The following is an 8198-nucleotide window of genomic DNA, read 5'->3' on the forward strand; positions in this document are numbered from 1 at the left end:
TGAGTTTGGAAGGGTAGAAAGGGTTTTCTTCAACAAAGTGGCATTTGAATGACAAAGGAGGGGAAGAATTCGGCTAGAATAGGGTTAAGGATTCTCAACTTTGAGTGATCATTCTGGCTTGAAGCTTTGATTCCGACGTAATGACGAATTGATGATCCTCTCTCTTTAGCTTTGGTACCGATTGACTCTAGGCTTTTCGTTGATCTTTTCTTCCCAAGCTGAAGCCTCATCCATCTTTACGAGTTTTGAAGGAATTCTCGTGATGAATTCCGCGCATATTCCCCCAGAATGCTCAAAATTCTGGACCAAGTCGGTTAGCAAGGCCAAGCCTTAGGTCTTGACTCTCGATTCTTGCTAAGGTTTTCTAAGGATCAAGGAACTTCGGGTTGACTTCCCTGTTTTATTGAATTCCATCTCTTCTATGGTGGATGAAATTCTTAGCAAGACTTCATGTCCTCTATGAGATTTGGTTTGTTGCGCCCTTTTGGTTATATTTTTAGTATTGAGAGCACTTGAAACCCTTTTCTCTTTCTTGGAACGCACTCATTTATTGACTCTCATTACGGGATGACTTGGTGATCCGTATGAGTTGTTCTATTTCCTTGTTGATCTTTAAAGTCATCAAGGTCTTGATAACAAAGTGTTCCTTACACTTCTCTTAAATGTATGATTCTAGAATGGACGCACGAGATCTACAATAAGGAATGTTTCTTAGTATTTAATTGTCTTCTTTCGTTCTTCTTAGACGAAAAGATGTCTCATTTATTCTATACGGATTCAGGGATCTTTAGTGAGGTAAACAAAAGGGCTAAGGACTGGAATAGGCTTGCACCACAGGTTTCGGCAGTCTTGTTTTTTACAAAGCTTCGTAAGGGGGCCCTTTGAATACTCGAACGATAACCATGGTTGTGGAAAACTCGGCCCATCCTTGGTGTTTGTCTTGAGGCCCTTGTAAGTCCGTAGCACGAGTTCTTAACTCGACTTCTTGGTCTGCACGATTCTTTGTGTCGACCCTTCACAGTTGGTTGAATCGTAGGGTTCAACTATAACTTTAACAACTAACACAATTGATAGTACCCTTTTGAGAACGGGACGTGGGCCCAGGTGTGATACTCGGCTTTTCTAGCCTTCCTAAAATTAGAAAGTCTTACATTTCAAAATTATTACTTCTTTCTGATCGAGCCATTTTGATTGAGCCATTAGAGAATCTCATCTCTATTATATTTGTCGTTATAAATAAAAATAATATTTTTGTTATAAGTAGTTATGTATTAATTTGAACTACAAAATAATTATTTTTGGACCGTATGATTTTATATACATTTGAATATAAAATGTATTTTATAACATTTTTAGTACATATATAATTATGTGCGTATAGTATATGTACATAAATTTACTAAGTAAATTAACTAAGTATGTATGTGTATAGATATATATAATTATTGTAATTAGTAGATACTTTGTAATATATATATATATATATATATTTATGAGTGTAATATTTATATATCTAGTATGTGATATAATACATGGTGTATAATTATTTTTATATAATATAAACTAAATATTTTATATTGATTGGGAGTTATGAATTATAGATTGGGGGTAACAAATGTGTGATTGGAAGTTACAAACCTAGAATATTCTCCTATTAATTATTAAGTTGACTAAGTATGGATGATGAACAATATAATTATTCTTCTTCTCTCCTTCTTTGGCCGATCACCCCTTCATCCCCAAGATAGAAAAAAAAAAAAATATTTCCTTGTTCTTTATCTTCTATTCAAGACTTAAAGTCCCTTCAAGCTAAAGAGGAGCCTTTGAATCCTTAAAAGATTACGAGGAAAATTTTAAGAGAAATTCGCTTCAAGTAAGTGGTTGTGTTTCTTTTTTTACTTTACCCTTATCGTTTTCAAAATAAAGAATTTTGTTGGTTGATGGTCATGAGATGAAATGATATAGATTATGAAATGATTAAGTGACTATTTCATATTGTATGATGTGTTGGTTAGATTGTATTTGAAATAAATAAATAAATAAAATACATTTGTATGCACTGTATGAACGAAAAAGAAAGAGACTTATGATTTCTTTATTAACTACGCTTTGTTTTTCTAAAAATATGTATATATATAGTATTTTATTATTTGTTTTATTTATATGAAAAAAAACAAGAAAAACAAAATAATAAATAAATAAGTAAATAAACGATATATATATATATATATATATATATATATATATATATATATATTTATATGTTTGCCGTAGGTGTAAAACAAAATTTTGTTAATAAAATTAGTAAATTTAAATAATAATGGTTTAGCGGTATTTTATTCTCGGAGATGATGATCAATCTTGTTTTTGTGAGTATAGTATTAAAAAGAAATTGTGGAATTTGTTGTTGTGTTATAAATGACTATATTGGCTATGGGATTTTACACCCATTTATATTTGCTATGGGATTTTATGCCCATTTATATTGGGTATGGGACTTTATACCCATTTATATTCGCTATGGGATTTTATACCCATTTATATTGGCTATGGAATTGTATACCCATTTATATTGGCTATGGGATTTTATACGCATTTATTTTGGCTATGGGATTTGACGCCCATTTATATTGGCTATGGGATTGTATACCCATTTATATTGGCTATGGGATTTTATACCCATTTATTTTGGCTAAGGGATTTGATGCCCATTTACATTGGCTATGGGATTTGATGCCCATTTCTATTGGCTATGGGACTTCATACCCATTTATATTGGCTATGGGACTTTATGCCCATTTATATTGGCTATGGGACTTCATGCCCATTTATATTGGCTATGGGACTTCATGCCCATTTATATTGGCTATGGGACTTCATGCCCATTTATATTGGCTATGGGACTTGATGCCCATTTATATTGGCTATGAGACTTTATGCCTATTTATATTGGCTATGGGATTTTATGCCCATTATATTGGCTATGGGATTTTACACCCATTTATATTGGCTATGAGATTTTATACTCATTTATATTGGCTATGGGATTTGATGCCCATTTATATTGGCTATGGGATTTTATACCCATTTATATTGGCTATGGGACTTTATGCCCATTTATATTGGCTATGGGATTTTATACCCATTTATTTTGGCAATGGGATTTGATGCCCATTTATATTGGCTATGGGACTTTATTCCTATTTATATTGGCTATGAGATTTTATACTCATTTATATTGGCTCTGGGACTTTATGCCCATTTATGTTGGCTATGGGATTTTGTGCCCATTTATGTTACCGGATATGGGATTTCGTGCCCATTTATGTGATTGGTGATCTTCCATAAAAATTTGTGTTGACTTGAAGAGAGAAATCAAATATTTTAAAAAGCACATATCAGTTTTTAAGTAAGCCTTGTGGCTAATTATTATTGTGGTGATGTTCTTCCAAAATGATTATTTGTATGTGGAAAAATAATTAAATATTTATAGGTGCATTTAGATATGGTGATTGGTTCTTGAAGAAGTGGAGAAGATTTTGTAAGTTATTTTAAAAGAAAAGTTATTTTTGAAAGTAATGTACCTTATTTTATTTTAAATTTTGTTTCCGGGCAAAGTAACCCTTACTTAGCATGTTTTCCTAATCTCCACTGTTTGTTATGTGTTTCTTGGAAAAAAAAATGTAAACAGGGATTTATGAAGCTTGAAGTGAAAGTGCGCGTTAGAAGAAGAAGAGAATAAATGTAATAGATGTAATTGAAGTATTTGGCGGTTTTGTGATTAGCCTTGCATCTAGTCTTGATAAGTTAGATGTGGCGGTAGCACCCTATAAGTGTTAGAATTTGAATTACAAATTATTTGAGACTTGAATTGAAAAACAATTTATAAGAAAATTTATTTTTAGTAATTCTATTTATACTAAGTTTTGAATTGTAATGTCATTTAACTAAAGTTTTGGAAGTCAAATTTTGGGGTGTTACAAATTGGTATCAGAGCAGTTCGAACCTTTGGGAGCCTAGGTTATGGAACTTTGAAACCCTAGGTTATGAATTTTTGAGAATATTTGAAAATATAATTGACTAAGAATTTAAGATTTTAGAAATTCGCTGTGAGAATGTGTGGCTTTGTAAAATGGTTCCATATTTTGTTTTGATTGCTAATACTTGCAGGTGGTGTTATATATTGTCATGAAAAGAAGAATATTTGGAGGTAAAATTTTATATTTATTGAGATATTTAGAAGTGGTGCTTTATATTTTGGTAGAATATAATTATTTGGAAGTATTTCTGTATTTTGATGAAAGTATAATTATTTGAAAGTGGTTGGAATAAGTAATCTCGGTGTCCTATATATGAGGAAATTTTTTGGCTTAGTAATTTTATTAAGAACTTGATTTCTTATTGATTATGAGAAAAACATTTGGAGTTGGTGATCTAATTAGTGCCTAATTGTTTATTTTGGAGTTTTGTGACTAGAGGAATATATTGAGTTTAATGATTGTACGAAAGGATTTGATTTCCTATTAATTATGAGGAAGATATTTAAAGTTGATGATATTAATATATTATTATTTGGTTATTATTATTATTATGAGATATGAGATGAGATGAGATGAGATTCTATATTTGAAGGAAATATTTGGGTTTAGCGGCTTATTTCGGATTTGATCATTTATTCATTGAAAAGGAGAAGATTGTACATGGTGGGTTATTAAAAATAGATTACTTATTATTTATTTGTTTTGAGAATTTTGGTTTTGAGAAAATAATTGGAATTTATGGTTTGATTTCTTCTCCGTTGAGGAACTATATTTTGATAAAGTATTTGGAATTGGTTAGGGAATTTTGGATATAAGAGCCTAAGTTATGGAATTTGAGAATATAGCTCATGGAGTTGACTAAGGAATTAAAATTTTGAAAATCAAGGTAAGGATATGCGTTGTTGAATATTTTGTGTACGTTTCAAGTGATAATCTATGATTTGAGGGGAATACTTGAACTTAGTGATTTTATTTGGAATATTGAAATTCTTAATGGTAAAAGTTGGAGTATTTATTTGATGATTTTATGGTTGAATTACTCAAGTATTAATGAGGAAAGATTGATGATTTTAGAAATTGCTTCCTAAATAGCTGAAGGAAGATCTTGCATGAAGATAGTTAAGAGCCTTGTAGATTTTGGACTTGATATGTTGGAAGTTTGACTCAAGTAATAGTCAAAAGGATAATGATGTTTAAATTTTGTGAGATTGAACTTGGTGGATAATAATTTTGAGTAGAAGTTATCAGTATTCAAGCATTTATTTTGCTAAATGATTTTAAGAAAATGTTGTGGGACCAATTAAGTCTTTAAAATTGAACTATGGATGTCTGAGTATTGGGTAAACATAATATCTTTTAGAAGTTTTAATATAAAGATTGGAATTGTGTGGATTCAGGTTGGACTCCGAAGATGGATGGGTATCTATAATTGTAAATTAAGGAAATAAGTTTGACTAAGTTATTTACGAAATGGTATTCAAGCCTAAGGTCAAAGCATTGAGAATTTAAGATTTCCCAAGTGACAGGGTGAATCCAAATGATGAAACTTATGAAATGGTGGTGAGATATGAGTTTCGGTCATTATATATCTGTTTTGTTGTAATTATTTGTATTTTGAGTAATACTTGCGAGTGAAAGCAAGTCATTCTTCTGGAATATGTTTCCTTGATGAAATAGTGTGTGAAAGTGCAAGTTTTAAACATGTGTGCTGCTTTGAAGATTTGTTGAATATTTTATATGAACTGTGGCTATTGCACCTCGAGGGTGTGCATTTTTAAAGTATGTGATTGCATATTTCAATCGATTATTTGTTAAAGTTATAAAATGTGAAGGACTATATGCACCTTGTTTCTTATTTGTGCTTTTTGATGATTCGTAAGTTGTAGGGTAGGAATACCCTTGAGATGTGTTGGTTACTTGTAGGTTTTAAGTTACGAGGACGTAACTTTCTTTTAAGGAGGGTAGGTTTTAACACCTTACCCTTATGCGTTGTAGCCTAAAGTTGTGAAACTTAAGTTCTAGTTGACCATACTTCTTAAGCTTGGGAGTGTTTCGGGGACGAAGCATTCCTTAACGGGGGTAGATTGTGATACCCGGCTTTTCTAGCCTTCCTAAAATTAGAAAGTCTTACATTTCAAAATTATTACTTCTTTCTGATCGAGCCATTTTGATTGAGCCATTAGAGAATCTCATCTCTATTACATTTGTCGTTATAAATAAAAATAATATTTTTGTTATAAGTAGTTATGTATTAATTTGAACTACAAAATAATTATTTTTGGACCGTATGATTTTATATACATTTGAATATAAAATGTATTTTATAACATTTTTAGTACATATATAATTATGTGCGTATAGTATATGTACATAAATTTACTAAGTAAATTAACTAAGTATGTATGTGTATAGATATATATAATTATTGTTATTAGTAGATACTTTGTAATATATATATATATATATATATATATATATATATATATATATATATATATATGTTAGGAATAAAGTGTAATGGTTTTGATATGCCAAATTTGTATTTGTAGATCCCCCAATTTTATTTCATAGGTCTAGTAGAGTCTTAGACCATGATCGGGAAATTATTTAATTATGAAAAGAGAAAAACAGAGGAAAATGGATGAAAATAGAAGAAGAAGATATAAAGCCGAAAATCAAGAATTTGTCTGGAGAAAATGGCAAATTGAAGAAAAAGATGAAAGATATGAAATCACGTCAATGCTACTCAAAGAAGATATCCCAGAAGAATTTTCGTGAAGAAAATTAATATTGGAAGAATGCATGAAATTGACTTGGAGATCAAGCATCTATAGAAAGAAAGAAGTACATCAAATGTGATTGGAGATTTAATCAAAAGCTATACGGACGAAGTGGATGATGCTTGATATATTATCCAAAATGGCTTAAGTTCAAAACTCACCATCAATAATTTTACAAGGTTTATTTGAGAAGTCAAATTAAATTAATCTGATGGAGTTGGGCGCCAATTACAAGTGGAAATTGGGTGGCAATTGAGATGCAATTGCACTTGGGAGCCAATTCAAAGGAATTGGGAGCCGATTTCATAGAAATTGGAATTGGGAGCTAGTTCGAAGCAAGGAGCCAATGTAGAATTGATAATCAATTCAATATGGGAGCCAATGTAGAATTGAAAGCCAATTGAGGTTAATCAATTCAATATGGGAGCCAATGTAGAATTGAAAGCCAATTGAGGTTAATCAATTCAATATGGGAGCCAATGTAGAATTGAAATTGGGAGCCAATTGAGGTTGTAGTATGGGATGCAATTTCAAAGTTGGGGACCGATTCAAAGAAAACATTTGGGATGCAATTTCAAAGTTGGGGACCGATTCAAAGAAGACATTTGAGGTTGTAGTATGGGATGCAATTTCAAAGTTGGGGACCGATTCAAAGAAAACATTTGGGATGCAATTGAGGTTGTAGTATGGGATGCAATTTCAAAGTTGGGGACCGATTCAAAGAAGACATTTGAGGTTGTAGTATGGGATGCAATTTCAAAGTTGGGGACCGATTCAAAGAAGACATGGAGATCAAATTGAATTGAGATGAAATTCAAATACCAGGAGAAGTCTGGGAGCCAATTTCAAAGTCAAAGTCAACAATTCAAATTGGGAAGCAATTGAAAGCACCAGGAGCAGTTGGGAGCCAATTGCAAGTCAAAGCCAATTACAATGGAGAAATTCAAATTGGGTGCCAATTACAAGCCAATTGAAATTGGGTGTCAATTACAAAGGAGAAATTCAAATTGGGTGGAAGTTCAAAGCCAGTTTGAAGTCTGAGAACACCCCGACGTGAGAATGAAGAAGATGAAGATGAACTTACAGTGAAAATATTCTCACAAGGAAAAATACTAGTTTAACTAGTATGGGATTAAATTGATGAATATTTTTAAATCCCAAAGATACAAAGACCACTTCAGAGCTGATCAGAGAAGCCATTCTACACCAAAACTGAGACCCAGATATTTCCACTCAACGTAAAACCAGAGGAATATCAGATGAAGTTTGGGAGCTCATTTACATGGAGATGAAACTCCATCAACGGCTAGCTTATCTCTTTCTGACATTTTTGCAGAAGATAAGATATGATCTCTGACAAAAGATACAAGATTTCAAA

This window comes from Ipomoea nil, unplaced genomic scaffold, assembly GCF_001879475.1.
Source record: "Ipomoea nil cultivar Tokyo-kokei standard unplaced genomic scaffold, Asagao_1.1 scaffold0348, whole genome shotgun sequence".
Taxonomy (NCBI): Eukaryota; Viridiplantae; Streptophyta; class Magnoliopsida; order Solanales; family Convolvulaceae; genus Ipomoea; species Ipomoea nil.